Consider the following 25,344-nt stretch of genomic DNA (forward strand, 5'->3'; position numbering starts at 1 on the left):
GGACTATCTGAAGTGTATGTGTTTACCACATGCTTGTATTAAACTTTCAGTTAAAAAAGAAACTGCAGGAATTGGTTTTTTAAAAATCTGATTCGGGATGCTGAAGCCTGGAGGAGTCAATCACAGAGAGAGAGAGCTGAGCCCGAGAGACAGCGAACTGGGGCGCGGAGGGCGGAGAGAGGCGGGGGGCGGGGCGAGCGCCTCGGGGTTCTCGGCTCCGGGGCGATGCGGGTGCAGAACGCGTGCTCAGAGCGAGGGCGACCGGGGGAGGGGAGCTAGCGGGCACGGCCAGTGCAGTTTTGCAGCATTCCGTCTCCCACCTTCCCACCAGGTGACACCCCGGCTGAGTTTGGCCCCGGTGGCAGCCAAGGCTTGAGCGCCCACCTCAGAGGTGTCCTTGACCGGAGTCAGCGGAGGAGGCAGCTGGCGGGGATAGGGGACCGAGCACTGGGTGGGAGCTCACCGCTTGGGGTTGAGTACAGCCTCGGTTTCCTCTTCTGCGAAATAAGCTGAGAACACCCACCGCACTTTCCTTCTGGAGAAAAGAGGGAGAAAATCGGTGCATGGCCCTGGAGAGGAGCCCTGTGGGCCAGAGCTCGGCCAGGGTCTCTCCTGGCTAGAAATCTAGCTTTCCACCCCAATCCGAGGCCCAGGGACGTCTCCAGGGCTCGGGAACTCCGAGGTTCTGTGAGAGATTGTGTCTGCAGTTGGTGGGGGAGGGGTCCCGAGGCCTTCAGCAGATTATCCAAAGGTCGATGACCCAGAAATGGTTTTGGCCACGGGCTATGTTTCACTTCCTACGTCCAAAGCAGAATTTAACTGAATAATTCAGCCCCCAAACCAGGCAACTGCTTTTACCTGTATTTCTGTTTTGGGATGCTTCCAAGAGTGAGGATTTAATTGTCTCAAATTAGAAGAACCTGCATTTTTAACCACTTAACACGTCTGTGTTTGTTAGGCGCCTGCCTGACCTTTCTAAACGTTTCTTCAACTGTAAATTGGGAGCTTGTTCAAGTCAGAGAACTGCTGGGGGAATCAAATAACGAAATGTTTTTTTGCAAGCGCTTTGGAAGTTGCAAAGTATTTGTTCAGGGGACAGTTCTTTTTCGTCCTCCCAAATTAGATTTGCAGCCACCACCCCAATTCGAGGGGGTCAGGTTGTCCGCCTTTCTTGGTTGAGAGCCCGGAGCACCTGCACGGGCACGAAATGGTCTTTTCCCAGCTCGCAGACAGCTGTGGAGGGGGCGAGGCGTTCCGTTCAGGGGCACGGCGTCCTTCCTCTCTCGCTCCTAGCGGGAGGCGTCTCCCGGCTCGCACCGCCTGGGCCCTTTCCCTGCGGTGCGCGCTTCCCCGCAGCCGCTTCCCGGACGCCCTGCGCCCAGCCGGCCCCCGCTCGGGTTCCTCTCAGCCTCCGCATTTTCGCGGACACTCGCTGTCGGCCTTGGGGTCCATCTGGTTTGCCGCGCGTCCCCTCCGACCTTCCCAGGGCTGTGGAGGTTGTCTGACCCAACCCCTCAGTTTTTTCACGGGAGGGATCAGAGACCCAGCTAGGCCCCTAATTGGGGCCAGAGCCGCGACCAGAGCACACTTCTCTGGCTGCTTGCCTGGGGGCTTCTACCTCTGAGCTGAGTTGGGCGGATCCAGAGAGAACTCCTAGAACAGTGGTTAAGAAATACTGAGGGTGCACTCCCCCCCACCGCCCGCCGGAGCTCCGGGCCTCAGAAACACCCGGGTCCCTAGGTGGGTTTGGGCATCTAGCCAAGGGCGGGGGTCTGAGGGGACCTGCAAAGCTGCAGAGATTTTCCTGGGGACAAACCTGAGGGGTGGTGGGCACAAAGCAAGTGCTGGGATGTCTAGAAGGAGGGTATCTTGGGTCCCTACCTACAAGGGCTGCAAGCCAAGATTCCCTCCTGCCCTAGATGATGCAGGGCTGTGGGGAGTAGCGACTGGGCAGATCAGGAATTCCTGAATCTCTTTGATTCTCCTGGAGTCTGCTTTTCACACAAAGCTCTACCTAGAACCAGAGTCCAGCATTGGCTCCTGCCCTGTGGGAACCAGTTCAGACCGGCCCTCCTGAGACTGAGGGCAGCTGAGGGAGGGGCTGGCCAAAGTGGTGAAGATGAAGCTTATACAGTAAGTGGAAGCCCTGCCCTGAAAACTGTGGGGTCCCTACTGTAGGAAGCAGCCTTTGGACTGAGTCAAGGATGTGGAGCTGCTATGAGCACCCTGTAGAGCTGGATCAGGGCTGGGCCCAGCCTCCTTGGGTGGATTGGATTGGGGGGATTACCTGCCCCGGCCTTTAGCACTAGTCCCAGGTAACATAACATGCAAGCTTCAGGAAGGCAAGGGCCACATCTGTCTTGTTCACTGCTGTATCCCCATGCCCGATTCTTGGAAGGCCCTCCATAAATATGTGTTTGAGTGAATAAATGAGCCAGCATACAGAGTGCAGTCACAACCAGGGTCCCACAGGAATCCCCCTGCAGCACAGTGAGACCCATCTTGCAGAGGAGCCAGGCAGCAGGACAAGGACCAGAACCTGTCCCGGTCTCTTTCTCTCCATCACAGCTGCCTGCTCTACATCACCCCTTTTAGCTAGCAATGACCAAGGTCATCTCAAGGGAGGTGGAAACTGCTCAGCATGACTTCTGGGGGTCTTTTCTCTTTCCATTTTCCCATCTCATGGACTTTGGACAAGTCCATTCCCCCTCTAGGCTTCAGTTTCATTATCTGTAAAGGAAACCCTAGAGCTATGTCTGCTTTTCCAAAGCTGATCTTAAAACACTGTTCCTTTTCTCCTTCATCCCTTCGTTTTTCTTTTTCAAGACACATGGAGGGGGACTCCCCTGGTGGCACAGTGGTTAAGAATCTGCCTGCCAATGCAGGGGACACTGGTTCAAGCCCTGGTCTGGGAAGATCCCACATGCTGCGGAGCAACTAAGCCCATGCGCCACAACTACTGAGCCTGTGCACTAGAGCCCGCGAGCCACAACTATTGAGACCGTGTGCCACAACTACTGAAGCCTGCGCACCTAGAGCCCACGCTCTGCAACGAGAAGCCACTGCAATGAGAAGCCTGCACACCGCAACAAAGAGTAGCCCCCGCTCACCACAACTAGAGAAAGCCTGCACGCAGCAACAGAGACCCAACACAGCCAAAAAAAACAGACACATGGAGGAAGTATGCTGTGGCTATAGAAATGAGCTGGGCTGGACTTGGACCAGAAGAGCCCTACTGTGCTGGATATGAAGCTCCCACTATGTGCTGCATGGTGTGGGGCAGCAGGAGTCCCAGGCTGCTTCTGGATGTCACATAAATTAACACATGGTACCCCAGGAGCTGAATCAAGTCCTGGAATTCTACATCATAAAACAGACTGTTTGGGCATTCTAGGAGCTCACATTCTCTTTGAGACAAGAAGATGAATGCCAGGGAATGCTCCAACTTCCACTTCAGAGAAACCAAAGTTGGCTTAGAACTCCCCTTCCGGCAGGGACTGGTTGGGATGAGGTAGTCCCAGATGGAAGAGCCAAGCGTCTCAGCAAACACATTCCAACAATGTTCCTTATTCTGTCTTATTGACCTGCAGAGTCCCTGTGGGTACGGGCGCGGAAGCCCCATAGGAGGTGACAGGAGGAGTATGTGAGCCAGAGCTGGAGATCTGAGAGCCCCCCTCCCATTACACCACCACCACCCCCGCCCCAGGGTGCTGGGAATCTGCCTTCGCTTTGGACCTACCCTGGGCCCCAAGCCTTGGTCTCCCTTCCATCCTCTGCTTTGGAATTGGGAAGCTGCCCCTGCCCGCTGCCAGTTCCCACTTCACTGGGTCCCTATCACATGCTCAAGCCTCAGCCTTAGGCCCCCTGCTCGCTGATGGGATCTCTTTAAAGAATTGATTTCCACTAGTCCCTAAAGTGTTTCCTCAGCAGTAAATCTCCTGCCACCCAGGCTCTCTACCCCATGAATGATTTAGCACCTTGGAGGGGCTGGAGCAGTCTTCCTGTGCACTCGCAGGCCTGCAGCTGTGACATCACCATCCCTGCTGGTGATGGATGGTCTTTTCTGCACTAATGGGGAAGAGAGTGCACAGGGCCGTCTGGAAGGGGGGTCGGGCCATGGAAGTGAGTACCCATCTGGCTCCACAGACTTCTGGTTTGGGGGTCTTACTGATGGACAAGCTAGCTAATTGCCCTCCAAGGTACCTAGAGAAAGGGTCTGAGGCCATCGCTCTGTCCCCAGCCCAGAGGGACCCAGGCTCATTTCAGAATGAGGTTGGTCTTTCCAATTCCTGAAGTGTTGCAGAGAAAGGAGTTATGTACACCCAGTGCCTGCTTCCCCTGCTCTGGTTTTACAACACGCATGCACCCTCACACACACACGCACCTACATGAGTGAGCACACACGTGTCCACTTTCTCAAGAACTCTCTCAGGAAGTTCATCACTGTGGCCCACCTAAATCTTTCATGCTACCAACGAAGGCCATTTTTCTCTGAATCCATCTGGAACCGACAGAGAACAGCTGGTTATTATCTGCCATATGCTAACCCTCTAAGCACACGTGGTAAATAATGACATGGTCCTGGTCCCTCCCTGCCCTCACCCCCCTCCCATCATCTTTCCTCTAAGCGTCAATGACCCCAGTTGTCTCAGTTCCACTAGGCTTTGGGGGAAACATAAGTTTTGTCAGTCAGCTCCACAGGTTAGTGACTTCATGTGGGGGGCAGAAGGTGGCAAGGATGCCCACTGAAAGGGACAGTAGCCTGTGCCCAGTCTTGCCCTCCCTGACTCCAGCAGGCCCTGGCCCACCTCGGAGGAGGTGTAACTTGAGGTACATCTCCTGCTTCAGAATCGCTTTCCCATCGGCCTATCCTGTAGACATCAGGTGAGGAGTTTTCCCTAAGATTGGTCCTGCAGCCCGTGAACCCACAGTATCCCATATATGTCAGCAGAGAGAGGGACCTAAAGCAGTGGGACACAGAATGGGTAAGTCTTGGTATTCGTTTTTTTTGGACAACTTTGTTGAGGTATAATTTTCGTACAATACAATTAATCAATTTAAGCATACAATTAGATGAGCTTTGACAAATATATGCACTCAAGTAACCACCACCACAGTCAGGATATAGAACATTTTGATCACCCCTAAAATTTTCCTCATGCCCCTTCCAGGTCAACCTCCTTCCCCTGCCTCCCTACCCCCACCCCATCTCCAACCCCTGGCAACCACTAATCTGCTCTCTATCACTGTAGTTTTGCCTTTTCTAGAATTTCATCTAAATGCAATTATGATATGTAATCTTTTGAACCTGGCTGCTTTCACTTAGCTTGCCTTTGAGATTCAGCCTCGTTGTTATGTGTGTTACTAGTTCACTCCTTTCTATTGCTGAGTCATATTCCGTTGCCTAGATGTACCACAGGTTGTTCATCCATTCACCAGGTGGTCGACATTTGGGTTATTTCCAATTTGAGGCTATCATGAATACTATGTTACTATGAACATTCATGTACGAGTCTCTTTATGGGCATGTTTCCATCAGAAATTATGCTGGTAAATGTTTAACAACCAGCTCTTTGGAATGGAGGGAAGCCCTGATTTGCAGCCTCTGTTGGTTTCTGAGGTATGAGTACTCCCATTACGGCAATTTGAAACTATCAACGTGCTGCCACCAGTTGAGAGTTCCTGTTGCTCCACATCCTTGCCAACACTTGATTGGCCAGTCTTTTTCATTTTAGCCTTCTAGAGGGTGTGAAGCTACATCTCCTTGTGGTTTCAAATTGCATTTCCTTGATAACTAATGATGTCGAGCATCTTTTCATGTGCTTGTTGGCCTGGACGGGTAAGTTTTGAGGGGGCTGGGAACAAGGACCTGGCTCTGTGTTTTTTCCCCCCAACCAGGGATTGAACCCGGGCCACAGCAGTGAAAGCGCCGAATCCTAACCACTAGACCACCAGGGAACTCCCTGGCTCTCTGTTTTGAGGAAATGTTCCTCTTCTTTTTTTTTAATTGAAGTATAGTTGATTTACAATGTTGTGTTAATTTCTGCTGTGTAGCCAAGTGATTCAGTTATACATACATTCTTTTTCATATTCTTTTCCATTATGGTTTATCACAGGATATTGAATATAGTTCCCTGTGCTATACAGTAGGACCTTGTTGTTTATCCATTCTCTATACAATAGTTTGCATCTGCTAGCCCCAAACTCCCAATCCATCCCTCCCCCACTCTTGTGTCCCCCTTGGAAACCACAGATCTGTTCTCTACACTGAGGAAATGTTCTGAGTGCAGCGCCACAGTGAAGGGCTCCAGGCACCTTGGAGCCACCAGGGAAACCTGGGGCGCCTGGGCCACGGATTGACTGCGACCTGATAGATCACGGCTTACAGAATTCTCCTCCTCAGATCTCGGTGGCAGGGGAAGATCTGAGGTTTGCTGAGAGTGTGCCTTCTCCAAGTTCACTACGAGGGCCCTTGGCAGTGAAGGCTCGGACCCAGGTTTTCTCACTCCCAACCCCGATAATGCCACTTTGGCTGTTTACAAACAGCTTTTACACACTTCACCTCATCGGATTCTCAGGACAACCCTATTCCACCGATGAGGAACCTGAGTCTCTAGGAGATTGACTCACTCAAGTCCCACAGCTAGTGAGTGGCAGAGCTGAAACTTGAACCCTAGATTTTTGGCTGTCAGGATCCCAGGAATCCACTCTGCCCCACTTGAGTCTACTGGAGGCCTCAGTAGGGGCTTACTCAGGCCATCTGCCCTAGGCCCCAGCCAGCCCCAAGCTAGTTCTCGCTGAGCCACATTTATAGAACTGTTTTCTTAACATGGTGGCTTGGACCTTGCCTTGAAGACGCCTGGACATCTTGCTTCAGGTTGCCCTCAGTCTAGAGGTTAGAAAACCATGAAATTCCTCCCGAAGGCTCTTGTCACATTTGCTGAACCTTCCATTTCCCTCATGAAAATCCAAACGCAAAATGCCTCATGACCACACAGGTTATGTGTCCCTGTGTGTACTTCCTACCTGCAAGCTCAGGCACCACCCCGCAATTGTCTGAGAGCTCAGGTGTTAACGGTACCTTTCTGGCACATAGTAGGCACTCGTTAAATGTTTGTTGAATATATAAATGGCATTTGTTAATAAACATGGTTTCTTTTTCTGATCTGTAATTTATTTAAAAACCCAGGAGGTAGGAAATCACACTTATCGTGTGGGCGCTTTACACTCCTCCCCACAGCTGTGTGAGGTTAGCATTATTATGCCCATTTTATGGATGAGAAAACTGTGGCTGGAGAGGTTCAGGAATTTGGTCTCTCAGCCAGGATGGGGTGGGGCCAGGACTTGGACCAAGTCTGTCTGAGTGCCATTATGTGAGAGTGAGTGTGGATATCCCTGGAGGGACCCTCTGGCTTCCAGTGGGCAGAGAGGCAGCCCCACATCCTGAGCTCCAGACAGGCCTTGGCTCCATCTCGCCAACTATGCCAGTGAAGGTAGTCACTGCTCACAAAACTATGAGTTTCAAACTTTCTTCTAGAGCTGTGTCTCCGAATCCAGCATCAGCCATAACAAAGGAGACTATCACTCTGCTCCAAAGTATGAAGTCCAGGAGTCTTTCTATCCATTTGAAATCAAACAGGCCGGCCCAGCCATTCCAGCTCGTGCAGGCAGCGGGCTGCACACAACAGCTATTTGCAGCCTGTGGCTTCGACTGGTCAAGGCCACCAGAGGCCTGGGTGTCAGCATTATGGGAGGGGGAGATGGTGGTCATGGTGGGGATGGGGAGGCTGCTCCATTAACGTCCAACTTCCTGAAAACCACCGGGACACATAGCATTCATGCACCTGTTGATTTGAGGCCTGCTTCCAGAAGGAGCAGATGATGAAAGACCGTCAGCAGAAGAGCTGTGCACAGAAAAGGAACAGCAAAACCCTCACAGAAGGAGGGGGACAGAAACACACCGAACCAACAGCTAATGTAGTGGTGACCGAATGCTTACCTATGCACCAACCTCAGGGGCCCAGCTGAGTCCTTCCTACTTGCATTGTGAGGAGCAGAGTAAGGGTGGCCTTGCAACAGGACTGCAGCTTCCCCTGGGGCAGCTTGCACTCTCCCTCTACCTAGATGTCCGGGGGACAGGAGGGGACCAGGTCTTGGCCAGAGGCCAGATCTGAGCTTGGGCTATGCATTTGGGCACCTGAGCACCTCCATGTGTTCTGCAGGAACCCTGGCCCTCCGGTCTGAGCCCGTTGTCCAGCCATTATGGCCCTTTTGGGGAGAGACAAACTTCCAGCTTGGGAGGAACGAGGTATGAACTGGGGCCTGCCTGGCCTAGACACCCAGCCCCCCTGGGTCTTCCTGGGAGCCCTCTGCAAGAAAGAACAGCAACAGTGATACCTCAGGGCACCAGGAGGAGCCTATCATCTTTCTCTCTTTCCTTCACAGCCCATTCCATGGGGGCTTGAAGGGAGGGGCAGGGAGGCTGGTGAAAGGCCACCTGAGGCTGCTTTTCAATGAAACTATCCATGTACAGGATAGAATTACTTGTATCAAGTACACAAGACTTTTAATCCACTTTGTAATCAAACAGGGCATCACTCTGGGCCCCTACGAGCCTGAGATGACAGTGTATTTCCACCCACTTCACTGGTGGGGAAACTGAGGTGCAGGGGAGGATCAGAAGTAATCCATTCAAGCCGAGCAGGCAGTGGGGAGTTCAGAGCCCTGGGCTCCAAGGCCAGCCCACACCTTCGCAGAGAGCAGGGTGGGGCTCAGCTTGCCAGCGAGGGGCAGTGGAGGTGCTGCCGGAGGCACCTCTGCTGTTTCTGAAGTTTGTAGAGTCCCTTCTTGCATGAATTGGAATCTACCAAGACTCTCGGGGTTGGGTGAAGTTGTTTGCAAATACACAAAATATTCCGTCATCCAAGCATGCCCATTAACTTGAGTTTCTGTCTACAGAAGCTAGGTAACTTCTCTGGGTCCCTACCCAGACTGGCTGAAGAATGAGCAACAAGTTGCCCTGGGGTTCCTCACTTTGCCTGCAGCAAAGATGGCTCCGGTTCTGCTTGGAGCTCTACCACCACCTCTCTGGAAGACTTTGGGCTAGTTTCATATACGTGCCTCGGGGTCTGCATCTGTAAAACAGGGCCAATGCTGGTGGTTCCATCGGCATCTAGGGTGGCTGTGCACCCCAAATGAGACAAAGGAGGGGAGAGAACTTTGTTTTGCTAAGTAGAAAATACTGGATCCCCATGAGGGGCAGTAATATGTCATGGCCACAGGCCACAGTGGTGTGGTGACACTCCACACCGCAGTGGAAAGCACTGCTGTGAGGGCCAAGGGGCCTGGGCTCTGCCCCCAGAACTGCCTCTATGGGCCTCCGGGCACTCATGCCTAAAGCAGAGTTGGAACTCCCTTCCAGCCCAGGTGTTCTATGCTGTCCTGAGAGACTGCCTGGTGCGGGCTGGGGTGTTTCCCTGGTCTCCGCGCCCATGCCTGGGCCCCTGGATACCCTTCGCAGAAGCTGTGCATCCTCTGGGCACTTGCACCAGACCATCTGCTGCCACTCATCCCTGAGGAACCCACCTCAGCCCACCTGGGCTCCGCAGCATGGTTTCTGGGAGCTCAGGATGTTACGTCACAGGTCAGGGTAAAGTGGCTTCTGAGTCTGAGCCGGCATTTGAAGGGAGCGCCCTGTCGTGGGTCAGCATATCCCTACCCTGAGGGAAGGCCTGACCCCCATGAGACTGAGCGCGTCCCAGGACGGGGAGGCCTTTTCCCGGCTGTGTGAAGTTGGGGGTCAGTGGCCAGAGGGAGCAATTCAGTGCCTTCTGAGTGGCCTCTTCAGCTGAAGAAAACAGAGGCCCTGGCTTTAGGGTTGTCAGATAAAATGGGATGCCAGTCAGATTGGAATTTCTGATAACAATGAATCATTTTTTTTTTTAGTATAAATACGTCCCAAATATAGTTGGCCCTTAAACAACCTGGGGGTTGGGGCGCCGACCCTCTGCCCAATGAAAACTTATAGTTGGCCCTTTATATCTGAGGTTCTCTGAGGAGTCAACCTACCACGGATGGTGTAGTACTGTAGGATTTATTATTGAAAAAAATCTGCCTGTAGGGCTTCCCTGGTGGCGCAGTGGTTGAGAGTCTGCCTGCCGATGCAGGGGACACGGGTTCGTACCCCGGTCCGGGAAGATCCCACATGACGCGGAGCGGCTAGGCCCGTGAGCCGTGGCCGCTGAGCCGGCGCGTCCGGAGCCTGTGCTCCGCCACGGGAGAGGCCACGGCAGTGAGAGGCCCACGCACCGCAGAAAGAAGAGGAAAAGAAAAATCTGCCTGTAACTGGACCCATGTAATTGAAACCCGTGTTGTTCAAGGGTCAACCGTATTGCATAGGGCATACTTATACCCCCCAAAAGTATTCGTTGTTTATTCGATATTGAAATTGGACTGGGAATCATATTTTTATTTACTAAATCTGGCAACTCCACCTGGCCTCCATCCCCCACTGCACCCCCAGTCCCCAAAGCTGCTGGGCCCAGTGGGTGTCCCCTGTGTTCTCCTTGAGCCTCTCTGAATCTTTCTGTTGCCTGCTCTTGCTGGCTCTGTCTCCATCTTGCCCTCCTGTCCTCTGCTGTCTGTCTCAGACGTTCCCCCCTCGGCCCCCCTCGCACACACCCTGCTGCCCTCCTAGGTGACGCTGGACAGCACAGCGAAGAACACCGCTGCTGAGGATGCCCCAAAGGGCAGTCCGCACAGCTGGGAAGGCGAGACCCCGGAGGGTGAAGGGAGTACGGGGGTTCGGGCCCGGCTCCCCGTGATGTGAGAAACACAAACCCGGGCCTCCAGGCCACACACCACCCACAGCCTCTCGGGAGACCCTTCTTCACACTGGAACAGGCTGGTGCCCATCCAAAGGGCAGCTGGGCACGCGCCCTAAAGGGGTAAACACTGTCCGTTCTGCACCCAGTGAGGGGCAGGCAGCAGGAACAGCCTGTGCATGGCCAGGCTCCCAGGCCCCACCCACCTATGGCAGAGCTGGCTGGGCCTGGGAGCAGAGGGCCTAGTCAGACGTGTCCCACCCGGGGGCCCAGCTGAGCGGCAGCAGAAGGGACCTCCCACTGCCTTCCTGACCCAGGAAAGGGGGTAAGACCTGGCCCCATTGGAACAAGCCTGGGAGACTGGGGCTGAGCCCTGCCAGCGGCTAGGAGCGTCTGCTAGCTTTTGTGGCTGCTGTTACCCGAAACAAGCTACCTCACCTCTGTGAGCCTCAGTTTCCTCATCTGGAAGATGGGGATAAAAGTTTATCCCCCTCATAGGAACGTTAGACTTAACTTCAGTGATCTATGTAGAGCTTTGAGCACAGGGCGCAGGAATGGGAGACCCTTGAAATAGGTTTCTCCTCTTTGTCTCTGAAGGCCAGGGGCCATCTCCAGTGTCTCACTACGGGATAACTAACCAAAGGGCAAGAAGCCCTTGGCAGACAGGACCGCCCACACAAACTCAGAAGGTCCTGCAGACCCAGTCCAACTCCTGGACGCAGTGAGTGTTGAGCTAGAGGATCTTCCTCTTAGCCACGGCCTGGGCTCGCTGTACAGCCTGAGGCAGCATCTCCCTCTTCAGGCCTGAGCCCTGAGCCCAGGAAACGCAGCTGGCCTCAGAAAGAGGAGCCCAGGGAATGGAGACCCTCCTCACCAGGAGGGTCACATTACCTGAGTGACACAGAAGCAGAGGAAAAAGGGGAGGGGAGGGCAGCCACAGAAATGCCAGGCCCATGGGTGTGCCTCCTGGCAGAATTTGTTTGGAGGCCTTGGGGTTTTGTTTTTTTCCTTTTCCTCTAATTTTCTTTTAAAACTAATGTTTGCTGCCCCTCCATCATAGAAGTAACCCCTAGACTGCAGACAGAGAAGACCACGAAGAGGAATCCCAGAAAGCCGCCATCACCACCCGTGGACCACCACCCAATGCAGGCTCGCCCTGTCTTTCTCCACCGTGCATTTTGTTTTAATAATAATTTAAAAAAAGAGACCATTTTGTATGTACTGTTTTGTACCTCACTTTTCTCACTGAGTAAGCTTTCCCTCTTGGGAAGATTACATTATATGACGATTAGTTGCTGCAGTATTTCATCCTATAGTTATTCCTTAATTTATCAAGCTCAGCTTAAGGACATTTGGGCAGTTTCCAATTTCCCGCTATTACACAAATTCTTTTTTTTTATTTTTTATTTTGGTGGTGCCCCGTGGCATGCGGGATCTCAGTTCCCCGAAGACCGGGGATGAACCTGTGCCCCCTGCAGTGGAAGCACGGAGTTCTAACCACTGGACCGCCAGGGAAGTCCCTCGTATTTGTTTTTTTTTAATTTATTTATTTTTGGCTGCACTGGTCTTTGTTGCTGCGTGTGGGCTTTCTCTAGTTGCAGCAAGCAGGGGCTACGCTTTGTTGCAGTGTGCGGGCTTCTCATTGCCATGGCTTCTCTTGTTGTGGAGCACGGGCTCTAGGGGCGCGGGCTTCAGTAGTTGTGGCATGTGGGCTCAGTAGTTGTGGCTCGCGGGCTCTAGAGCACAGGCTCAGTAGTTGTGGCGCACGGGCTTAGTTGCTCTGCGGCATGTGGGATCTTCCCGGACCAGGGCTTGAACCCATGTCCCCTGCATTGGCAGGCAGATTCTTAACCACTGCACCACCAGGGAAGTCCCCCTCGTATTTTTTTAAAAAGATATATTTTGATAAATATATATATATATGTATATGTCAAAGGGTGTGCAAATTTAAAACATTACTGGTTCATATCACAGAAGCCACACACAGTGTCATAAATGCCAACGAGCCAGTCGTCGTGTATGTAGTAGGTGCTCGGGCATAGCCCTGGGAGATTGGACAACTGCCCCTGGACCGGGGTCTGCTGGGGGCGAGGCTGAGGGCGGCTCCGGAGGCCGGGCAGGTCCTGCGACTACATCCTAGGTCCCTGGAGGGCTGTTCCCCTCCCCTGCTCCGGGGTGCAGGGGTTCTGGGCGCACAGAAATACGGACAGTTCAGTACTAATGCCAGGGGACTGGGGGCCGGGCCAACTCCTCCTTCTTTTTCCAGGGCTGGGACTTAGGGCGTTTGTCCCTCTTCCAAAGCCAGCAACAGACCGGGAGGGGCCAGCGTGAAGGCGGGGTCACCAGCTTGAGCTGGGGATGTGCAGTGGGGGTCAGAGGACCATCGTGGGGTGGGGTCAGGACCATGGAGTCGCTATCGCGACAGATACCAAACCCAGAGATTGTCAAACAGCCTCCCAGGGCAGACACAAGAGGGGAACCTGATCAGACCCTGGGCTTCTCCCTCCCACTGTCAGTTGGCACAGCTCCATTTTTATCCATTGTTCTTAAGCCTCCCAAGAAAGACCTCCTTTAAGGAAAAGCTTCCAGGCTCTAATGCTAAAAAAATTTGGAAAAATGACTAGTGGTTTAGTTTGTCCCAACCTATGCCCCCATTTTACAGATGAGAACACTGAGACTAAGCGACCAGAATGACGTGATCAAGGTAACAGCTGGTTAGTAACACCCAGTGATGGAACTAGACTATGACCCTCAATCACCCTTCAGGTATTTCGAAACCTCCACCCGAGGGAAGGTTGTCAATACTGCAACCCCTTAATACACCCCACTTCCCATCTGCCATTCCAGGGCTTCCAGGCCCCTCCTGAGGGTTTTAGGGAGGGTAGTGTCCACTCCTGTGTTCTGAGGGCCTGCTCTGACTCCCCTTCCTGGCCAGAGGTCCCCAGACCCCGTGTTCCTGCCTCAGCTTTGCCCACACCAACTCTTCTGCCTCAATGCTTCCTGACCCACCCCCAGACCACCTCTCCTGCAGGACCCACCTTAAATCTGTGTGAGCCCCAGTACGAGAGGCAATTCAGCACATACATAGTAAGTGCTCAAAAGCTAATAATGGGTATTCTTACTTCCAGGCATCAGTAGTGGGGGCCCTACCCTGGGACCCCCATGTGGTCAGCCTCGGATGCTGCAGGGTGCCCTTAAGGGGCTCTGCACTGTCGGCCCCTGGAAAGGCCTGCTGAGTTATGACAGTGTCCTGCCCTCGGAGCCATGGGGTCTGGGAGAGGGGAGTTGGGGCAGTAAGCAGCCTGAGGCCCCCCCACCTAGGAAGGTGGGAGTTCAGGTCCTGAAAGCAGTGAAGGGCGTGCCATCCCCTCCCTAAGTCCTTCTGGAAAGCACTCTCAGACCTGGGGAATCAGAGTCGAGCAAGGGGGCCTACCCCCAGGGTACCCACTAATCTGCACAATGTCCCCCATGACCTGCCGTGAGATTCACTAAGATATTCCTGAACGCAGGCTGCAGGAGCCCAGCCAGTCCTGGCCCAGCAGAAAGAGGGAGCAGACCCTGCCCAGCAGATGTCGGGGGAGTCGGGGCTGGGGTGCCCAGGTGCCTCTACCCCTTCTGCCAGTCTGGCCTGGAGGCTCTGGGTGTCACAAGATCATCGTGGCGGTTGCAGCGCAGCAGGACTTCCTGTTTGCGGGGCAGTGAGAGGCTGGAGTAGGTGAGGGGCCGGGAAGCAGCAGGAGGGTCCTCCTCGCAGAGCTGCGGCCCTGGCAGGGTGAGGGCGGCCCCTCCTCGTGGAATCCTGTGATTCCACCGCCCTGAATCTGGACAGAGTTAAGGAAGGGCCCTGGCGTCTTTCAAACAAACAAGCCCATCATCTGCTGAGCAAGGGCTGCTGTGGGTGGCGAGGACTGCGTGGGCAGCCTGGACTAGCTGTTTAGAGTTCAGATTATCTTTGTTTACCACTGAGAGAACATAAAGCCGTCCACAGGCATTAACTGTGCCCACCTGCTTCCAACATTCATTTGCTCATCCAGGGTTCCAGCCAGTGGTGCTGGTAATAAAGGAAATTGCTCTTGAAGTTGACAGAGACTGAGTCCCTGGGGGGCAGGCGGGCAGGCACCTCCCCACCTGCCTGCCCCCCAAAGCCAAGGGTGTATAGCTGTCACCATGGAGCTGGGCAGAGTTCTCCAATTCTGTTGTATGTCTCTTTTTTTGTCCCCCAAAGACCCTCTGCCTACGTCTCCCAGCCCCACACAGGGCATCTGCCAGGGCTGCAGCACGAGAGCCTTCGGACAGATACCAAGCAGAACTTCCTGAGGACAGGCAACTGGAAGGTAAGGAAGGGCGTGGCACCTCCTCCCTAAGTTCTTCTGGAAAGCACTCTCAGGCCTGGGGAATCAGAATCGAACCAACGGGACTTCCCCTAGGGTACCCACTAATTTGGACGATGCCCCCATGACCTGAGTTGTGACATTCACTAAGATATTCCTCTTTCAAGGGGCTTCTCTGCTTTCAGGACACGAACTCCCACTTTTCTAGGTAGGGGGGACCTCAGAGAGATGGATTATCACCCCAGACCCTCCCAGCGCCATCCCCCAAACCGTTGCTCCTGTCACCCTGTCCCTGCAGAGGTGCTCGACTTTCCCTGCGAGCCACCTCAGTCTACTGCCACCTCCCATGTGCTTACGACCACTGACCATTAGTTAATACCATCAGTGACCACTGAGTAGGTGTGTGTTAAAAGCTTCACAGCAACAGCCTATTTCACTCGCGCAACAATCGCCCTCCAGACCGGCACTATTATTATATCCTTTGGCTGGCGACCGGCGACCGTGGGGGTGGGGCGATCTGGAAGGTGGGCCGCCCGTTTCTCTCCAGGTTCTCAAGTGTCAGCCCCTCCCCCGCCTGCCTCCAGCCTCCGGCTCAGAGAGAACCTTGGCGGGGCTGGCCCGGGCGCCTGCCCTCCCTCACGCCACGCTGGACCGCTTGCTCATGGCGCAGGGCCACGTTGGCCCACCCTCCGTGTGGCTAACGTCGGGGGTGGGGAAGGGGCTCTCCCAGCCTTCTTGGGGCTCACGGTCTAGAAGGCTCTTTTCCCCGGGCACGGGGGGCAGCCGGAACCTGCAGAGTCTGGACTCCACCTCCCTCCCCTCCCTTCCGCAACCCACCCAACTCCTGCCTCTTCTCTGCCTTTTGTATTTTCTCCATCAGCACCACCGGCGCCCAGAGGCTTCCCAGGCTGGAGGCCTTGTGTAAAGGACACCACTTCCTTGATGGGACAGAACCCTGGCTCTCTGAGGCTCGGCTCTGAGAGGAGGCTTCCAGGAGGGCAGGCCCGTTGGCCTCAAGGAGCTGCCTATGCCCTCATTTCCTTTCCCCCAGTGTCTCCCTTTGAGGGCTGCTGACACCACCTTGGCCCAGGTGAGCTGAGCCCCCTCTGTTACTCTGGTCCAACAACCAGGTTCTTTGCAACACAGCCAAGACAGACTAGAACTTTCAAAAGAGACTTTGTGAAACACCAAAGGAAATAAATCCAAGGAGCAGAAGTAGCATCAAAGCAAACAAACCAGAAATATCCACTCCCACCTTCTCCCATCCCCAAGTGGGTCCCTCTGCAGTCCTGCGGCATCCGAGGTCCAGCCCCGCAGGGTCCAGGTGACCTCCCATTCACCAAGTTCTTACCTGTTTCTTCTCCTTAATGGCTGGTGTAGTGGGTTAAATGGTGCCCCCCCCCCGAAGATATGTCCACCCACGTCCTAATCCCTAGAACCTGCAAATGTTACCTTACTTGGAAAAAGGGTCTTTCCTGATATAATCAAGTTAAGAATTTTTTAAAAAAATAAATTTATTTTATTTATTTCTGGCTGCGTTGGGTCTTTGTTGCAGTGTGTGGGCTTCTCATTGTGGTGGCTTTTGCTGTGGAGCACGGGCTCTAGAGTGCAGGCTCAGTAGTTGTGGTGCACGGGCTTAGTTGCTCCACGGCATGTGGGATCTTCCCGGACCAGGGCTCGAACCCATGTCCCCTGCATTCGCAGGGAGATTCTTAACCACTGCACCACCAGGGAAGCCCCTCAAGTTAAGGATTTTGAGACAAGGAGATCATCCTGGTGGGCCTTAAATCCAGTGACAAGTGTCCTTATAAGAGACATAGAGGAGACAGACACAGCAGAGGAGGTGGCAGTGAGAGGACGGAGGCAGAGATTGGAGTGACGCCCATACCAGCCAAGGAAGGCCAAGGGTTGCTGGCTGCCCCCACAAGCTGGGGGAGCGGCATGGAACAGATTTTCTCCCAGCTTCTCCAGAGGCAGGGGCCCTGCCAACTTGATTTCTGGCCCCAGAACTGAGAGAATATGTTTCTGTTGTTTTCAACCATCCAGTTGTGGTAATTTTTAACAGCAGCCTCACAAAATAAATATGGTTGGTGTTCTGTAACATCACCCAGAGCCCCACCACCACCCACTGGAGGCTGCCGATGGCTAAATCTGTCTCTCTCAGTGGATCTCCAGCCTGAGGTTCAGATCTCTGTTCCCAGTAGCCTCGTGTGGGTCCCACAGGAATCTCAAAGCCAATATGTTAAAAAATCCATAACCCACTCGTTCTCCCAGGCTCCCCCTCGCATGAATGGTACACCTCACTCTAACCTGGGAGAACTTTCTTGCCCCACATTCAGGCCACCCAAATAGCTCCCAGTCCTTCCAGGTCTTTCCATCTCCAGGATTGCACCCTCACGCAGGTCACCGGCTGTTCTCTCTGGGAGTAACTGCCTCGGTGACCTCTCCATTTACACTCCACCACTTCACATTAGCCCTGCAATACCGAGGACTGGTGAAGGTGACCCTCAGACACTTCTTTCTCATGCAACTTACTGTGTCCAGTGGGAAGGATCCACGTTCAGCAAAGGATTCCCAGGATACCTGCTGGTGAGATACGGCTCCTCCAGGCTCCTCTCTTGGTTCTTGGGGGACATATTCCAGTTGGTGGCTACCTGTCAGCCTGTCGCAAAGGAGGTTCTATAGGACACCCCAAGTGAGGGCTCATCAAGCCTCTAGTCCCCTGGTGTATTGCCTTGAAACTCCAGCATAATTATTTTATATTGATCCCCAAACTGCCATAAGCACACTGTCACCCATCTTGAAGGTTAGGATTCTCGGCACAGTTGTTTGCATGCCACCAGGGCCTCATGCCACACCATTTGAAGGTTCTATAACAATGGCCAGATGTCACATGGGCCCAGTCCGCTGTGACCAGTGACCGTGACCAGATGTGGACCTGGCTCTTCCCTGCATGGCCAGGCGTCAGAGAGATGGAGCACAGGGGGTGGCAGGATGCACCCCAGCCCCTCTTCCTGAAACAGAGCTGACCCCGTCTCTCTGAACTGGGGCTCACATACTGCATGGTATGGCCCTGCTTATCCCACCCTCTCACCTCTCCACTCTCCAATGCTCCCTATACTTCAGCTTCACTGAACTACTGCAGTTCCCTGAATGAGGATAGTTTGTACCTCTTCTGGAACATTCTTTGCCTGAATAATTCCTGCTGATCTTTCAAAACGCAGAGCAAGCGTTGTCTCTGCTAGCAGGTTCTTTCTAATCTCCCCAGCCTCAAGGCCCCTGGTGCCTTAGTCAGCTCGGGCCGCTTTAACAAAATACAGACTGGGTGGCTGAAAAAACTGACATTTCTCACAATTCTGGAGGCTGGGAAGTCCAGGATCAAGGTTCTGGCAGATCTGGTGTCTCGTGAGGGCTCTCTGCCAGGTTTGCAGACCAACACTTTCTCTGTGTCCTCACATGGCAGGGAGAAAGAGAGCTCTGGTCTCTCCCTCTTCTTATAACGACCCTACCTGCATCCTCATTCCATCATCTAAACCTAATTACCTCCCAAACGCCCCACCTCCAAATACATCACTTTGGGGATTCAGGATTCAGCATATGAATTTGAGAGGACACACACATTCTGTCCATAACACCCCCTCTGTTTGTTTGAACTGGAATCCATCTGTGGTCCATACATAGCTGTTGGTTGATATGTCTCTTGTCTCTTCTAATTGATCCCAAGACAGGCTCCCCTTCATTTGCTTTTTAAAAAATATTTTATTTTATATTCTATTTTATTACTTTATTGTGATAAGAACACAGCATGAGGTCTACCCGCTTGCCCTCCATTTCCTTTAGTTGTTGTAGATGCTTTCCAATTTTCTTTTTTTTGACTGTGCCACACACAGCATGCGGGATCTTAGTTCCCCCACCAGGGATCGAACCCGTGCCCCCCGCAGTGGAAGCGTGGAGTCTTAACCACTGGACCGCCAGGGAAGTCCCACTTTCCAATTTTTGGTTAAAGAAATTTGGTCATTTATCTTGTAGAGTTTCTCACAGTCAGGATATTTTCAGTTGCATCCCTGTGGGGTCATTTAATACATTCTTTTGTTCTTGTTTTTCCTATAAATTGGTATTTTGATCATATTCAGGTTTTATTTAGGCAAGATACTTTGTAGGTTGTACCGAAGACTTTCTTCAGATGTTATCAACCATTGATGACATTTTGCTTAGATCAGTGGTTCTCAAAATCCTTGGTTTTAGAATACTTCTATTCTTAAAAATTGAGGGCCCCAAGGAGGTTTTATTTATATGAGTTGTATCTATTTGCATTTACTTTACTAGAAATTAAAACTTAGAAATTTAAAAACTATTAGTTCTTTCAAAATTAACAACAGTAAGTGTATTACATGTTAACAACAATAACATATTTTATGAAAATAACCATTTTCAAAAACAAAAAATAGTACTTAAGAAGAAGAATGGCATTGTCTTACATTTTTGCAAATGTCTTCAACGTCTGGACTGTCCTATCAGCTTCTGCATTCAATCTGTTGTGATATGTTTTTTGGGTTGAAATATATGAAGAAAATCCTAGGATCACATGGCCCGCTGTGTCCAGGGTCATACTTTGAGAACTGCTGCTCTAGATCTGTTGCTTCATTAAACGTTTCAAAGCGGTGACCGTCTATCACTCCTTCTCCATTTATTCACAGCACTACTTCCATAAAGAGGGGTCTCCCCTCTTTGATTTGATTAGCTCCTTGGTACAGTATTTGATTAGCTCCTTGGTACAGTTCATATAGGAAAGGCAGTTCACACACTTGATTCTTTCTTTTAATTTGCCAGTTTTCAGAATGAAGTGGTTCCCTAACATCCTCCATTGATCAGAGAGGGCTTTGTTGTGGTGCGAGGGATGGAATGGCATTGATGTGTTTTAGCACTGCAGCTATTATCCTTTATGATGTTCACATCGTCTCACCGGTGACTTCAATTTGCATTTCCTTGATAACTAATGATGCCGAGCAGCTTATTCAGGCTGGCTCCTGAGTCCTTTTGACTCAGTTCTATTTTTCCTTGACAGCATCTTTGCTTTCTGGTATGACAAGTTCTAGATTCATCTTGGACATTTTCTGCCTCAGACCTGGAATCAACAATTCCTCCAATGACACCTGTTTCTTTTTAGTGGGAGATAATATTCAGAGTCTAGAATCTGGATGTCAGGGGGTACTCACTGCTACTGGATTGGTCATTATTTCTAGTCCTTTCCAGTCAGCAGAGCTAGGAAATATTATTTGTCTTAATAATTTTTTAAAGGAAATTCTTTAGGGGCTTCCCTGGTGGCACAGTGGTTAAGAATCCACCTGCCAGTGCAGGGGACACGGGTTCGAGCCCTGGTCTGGGAAGATCTTACATTCCGCAGGGCAACTAAGCCCGTGTGCCACAACTACTGAAGCCTTCGCACCTAGAGCCCGTGCTTGGCAACAACAGAAGCCACTGCAATGAGAAGCCGGGGCACTGCAACAAAGAATAGCCCCCGCTCTCTGCAGCTAGCGAAAGCCTGTGCGCAGCAATGAAGACCTAACACAGCAAGCAAGCAAGCAAGACATTTCTATTCATATTTAAGACCTAAGTGGTTTTTTGTTTGTTTGTTTGACCCAAGTGTTTTTACTTAACCTTATGATCTTCTGTGTTTGCTTTTAACCGTGCCAAATCCATGTCAGTTCTCAAGGACACCAACATAACGGCTCACTTGTTTTATTCTACAGTTCATGCACAACGCAGCTCAGAGCAACAAAGCTAACCCCACCACCAACAGCATGCTTGCTAAATTTCAGTGTTTTCAGTTCTTTTGTCTGTTGAGTATGTTCTGTGAGGAATATGCAGTTAAGTTACGTACCGTGTTTTAAAGTCGCTTGTTGGGGCTTCCCTGCCGGCGAAGTGGTTGAGAGTCCGCCTGCCAATTCAGGGGACACGGGTTCGTGCCCCGGTCCGGGAAGATCCCACATGCCGCGGACCGGCTAGGCCTGTGAGCCACGGCCGCGGAGCCTGCGTTTCCGGTTCCTGCGCTTCCGGAGCCTGCGCTTCCGGAGCCTGCGCGTCCGGAGCCTGTGCTCCGCAACGGGAGAGGCCACAACAGTGAGAGGCCCGCGTACGGCAAAAAAAACCCCAAAAACAAACAAACAAAAATAAAAGTCACTTGCTATAGTTTCTCACTTTGTGGATATGACCTTTAACTAGACATAAGGGTTCCTTTGTTTTAGTCGACTTCTGATTTTTAGGAATTTCTTTTTACATTTCATTTTTTTAAAAAATATTTATTTATTTATTATTTATTTACTTTGGCTGTGCCGGGTCTTAGCTGCAGCATGCAGGAGCTTCATTGTGTCCTGCAGGATCTTTAGTTGCGGCATGTGGACTTCTTAGTTGCAACATGCATGCGGTTTCTAGTTCCCCAACCAGGGATCAAGCCTGGGTCTCCTGCATTGGGAGAGAGAAGTCCCACCCACTGGACCACAAGGGAAGTCCCTTACGTTTCATTTTTAAATGGCATTTTAACTAATTTTTTTAAAGAGGGAATACATTCACATAGTCAAAACCTGAGACAACATAAAAAGATATACAATGAAAAATCTTCCGGCCTTTCTTTTTCATTTTCCCCTTTCCATCCACTTTTTTTTTTTTAATTATTTTATTGAAGAATAGTTGATTTACAATGTTATGTTTATTTTCTCCCGTTGCGGAGCACAGGCTCCGGACGCGCAGGCTCAGCGGCCGTGGCTCACGGGCACAGCAGCTCCACAGCATGTGGGATCTTCCCGGACCGGGGCACGAACCCGTGCCCCCTGCATCGGCAGGCGGACTCTCAACCACTGCGCCACCAGGGAAGCCCCCATCCACTTTTATTAGTATCTTGATTATCCTTTCAGAGTTTGTTAAAATGCAGGCAAATATGAATATAGATTACATTCATTATTATATAATTGGTTTATCTATACATTGTTCAGCACAGTATCATTTCATAAAATTAAAAGTCATCTTCATTCTTTTTTATAGCTGCATAGAATTCATTTTACGAATGTAGCAAAAGTTATTTAACAAGTTCACTACTGATTGACATTTTAGTTGTTTCATATATTTTGCTATTACAAATGGTTTACATTTACTTTTGTTTTATAATTTTGTAAAATATTTACACAGTTCCATAGCCAAATCTACCAAAAAAAAAAAAATCATTTAAATCTGGTGTCCATCCCCATTCCCTCTACCCTATAACCGCTCTGCACCTGTAAGTAAACATTTAAAATGTTTGTATGGGTTTTTCTTCCATTTTTTAAAAAAATAGAAGCATATGTATATATGCATTCATATTTCCCTTTCTTAGATAAATGAAGCAGACAGTACATACTTTTCTCTATCTTGATGTAAATTTTTTCAAAAGTGTGAAATAATTACAAACTTACAGAAAAGTTTTCAGTATAGTTAAAAGGAACATTTTTTTTTCCATTTGAGAATAAGTTGCCAACATGATACTCCATCACCTCTGAATACTTTTATATTTTCTATTAAAAAAAAATTCCTCTACATAGCCACAATACAAACATTAAAATCGAGAAATTATCATTGATCTTCACCAAATCCTCGAACCCCACTCAGTTTTACCAGTTGTCCCAATAGTGTCCTTTATAACGAAAGGCTCCAGCTCACAATCCTGCATAATATATACTTGTCAAGTCTCTTTGGTCTCCTTCGAGCCGGAACAGTTCCTTGGGCTTGCCTTAACTTTCATGACCTCGGCAATTTTGAAAATTCCACACCCATTATTTTGTAGAATGCCTCTCAGTTGGGGTTTGCTGACGATGACTCCTCATGATTGGATTCCTCAGGTTATGGGTCTTCTGTATAAATACTCAAAAGCAATGCTGCATCCTTCTTGCTCTCGTCTCCTTTGTTATTAATACGTATTTTGTGGGGAGATGCTTTGAGCCTATGTAAATACCCTGTCCCTCATCAAACTTTCAATTTGCGTGTGTCTATCAGTATAGACTCATGGATTCAGATTTTATTCAATGGATCATGATCTTTACTATCACTATTTTGATGCTAATTGTCTTAGATTTGGCCTGTGGGAGCCCTTTCGAGGGGACACCTGTGTGCTTTTGACACATCTCTATATTTCTTTGAGCACTTCCTTGGTTTTTGGTGCAAGATATCTCAGACTCATTTGTATATTTCTTGCCCGTGTACTAAAATCAACCAAGGCTCCAAGGAGTCCTGGTTCCTTTTAGTGGAAAATGGTATTTAGAACCAATCTGGGCACTGGGGGTGGACACTGCCATCATAGGAGCATCATAGGTGCATCAAAGGTGCAAAATAACCTTTGCTATCACTACCGTCGCTGATCCCAGGCCCTCCTAGTGGGTAGAGCTAGGAAGTATGTTTACATTTATATTTACTTCTGGATCTATAGATGTAAATACATATTTACCTGGAACTATATTTCTATATTTATGTATAAATGACAAAACACCACAAGTTTTCCAACTCCGTAGTTTCTCCTTGTTTTCTGTCTCTCAATATTTGTACCTTCCTCTCCAACAGTGAGAAATCTGGCTCCTGTTGATCTCTTAAAATATTGACTTATTTGGTTAATCCCTATATGTAACCAACCTCAAATCACAGCCACTTCTCCCCTACAGCTCCCCTCAGTGGAACAGAAGCTCTCTCACCTCTCTTGGAGTCTGATACCCCATTCGAGTCCACCCTCCTATGGGGGTACCCTCCTACTCCGTTTGGCCTCTGACACTCCGTGATGGGTGGGCCTCCCATGGAGATGCCCTTCTCGTCCTATTTGGGCTTTGACACCCTGCAGCGGGTGGCAGGACCGGCTGTATGGATGCCTGCCTTACACTGCTACTGCTCTGACACCCAGCCCACGCCCTCCTGCACCAATGCCCTCCTTACCTGGTTCAGGGTCCCACCTGCACCACAGCATGCATGTCTACCTTGTTCAGCCCACTTCATGGCTTTTGGAATGAATTGTTCAGAAAGGGAAGGGAAGGGAAAAGAAGGAAGAAAAAGAGTTCCACCTTAAACATTTTTTAAAAATTTTATTTAGGGCTTCCCTGGTGGCGCAGCGGCTGAGAGTCCGCCTGCCGATGCAGGGGACACGGGTTCGTGCCCCGGTCCGGGAAGATCCCACATGCCGCGGAGCGGCTGGGCCCGTGAGCTATGGCCGCTGGGCCTGCGCGTGCGGAGCCTGTGCTCCGCAACGGGAGAGGCCACAGCAGTGAGAGGCCCGCGTACCACACACACACACACACACACACACAATTATTTAATATATCTTCCATATCTATATCTATCTATGGAAGTAGAGATATTTTTCATTCCTTTTTTTTTAACAGTTGCAATATGTAAATATATCATGGTTTATTCAATTGCTCCTTTGTGGTGGCCATTTGAATTGTTTCCATTGTTTTGCTATTACAAATGGTTAGTTGTCAGGTATGTTTCTGAAGCACCTGGGAACAATCGACTTTGCTATTTTAGAGGTTCTGTACCCTCAGCCCTGTTCTGTATAAGCCACCAGGTGCTCCTTTTAGAACATGCCCCGGATTTCGGAGAAATCCCCCTCACCAGCCTGTCCAGTGCCAAGGATAGATGCTTGTGCCAGTCATTGGACCACAGACTGGACCTCAGGGAGGCCAAGAGCATTTGAGGAGGTTTTGAGCCCCAGTTGGGGCTCTCCATGTTGAAGGGGACCAAGGATCCGATCAGAGCCTCTGTTTCAGGAAGCATGAGTTCCTTTGGCATACACGGATGAAGGTCACAAGTGCTCTGGCTGTACCCAAATGGTCCTGGGATTTGTTCCATCAGAGGTCTGGGTCTCAGGACCCAGGGTGCAGCTGAGGAGACATCCTCCCAACAGCCGGTCTCCCTGCCATGAACTCCAAAGGCAAACTTGAAGAACCCTGTGCATGTAATTCTCGTAGGATATATATATATTTTTAATTAATTAATTTATTTATTTTTGGCTGTGTTGGGTCTTCGTTGCTGCACGTGGGCTTTCTCTAGTTGCAGCGAGCGGGGGCTACTCTTCATTGCGGTGCGTAGGCTTCTCATTGCGGTGGCTTCTCTTGTTGCGGAGCACGGGCTCTAGGCGCGCGGGTTTCAGTAGTTGCAGCATGCGGGCTCAGTAGTTGCAG

This window comes from Leucopleurus acutus (genome assembly GCF_964270905.1).
Source record: "Leucopleurus acutus genome assembly, chromosome: 9".
Taxonomy (NCBI): domain Eukaryota; kingdom Metazoa; phylum Chordata; class Mammalia; order Artiodactyla; family Delphinidae; genus Leucopleurus; species Leucopleurus acutus.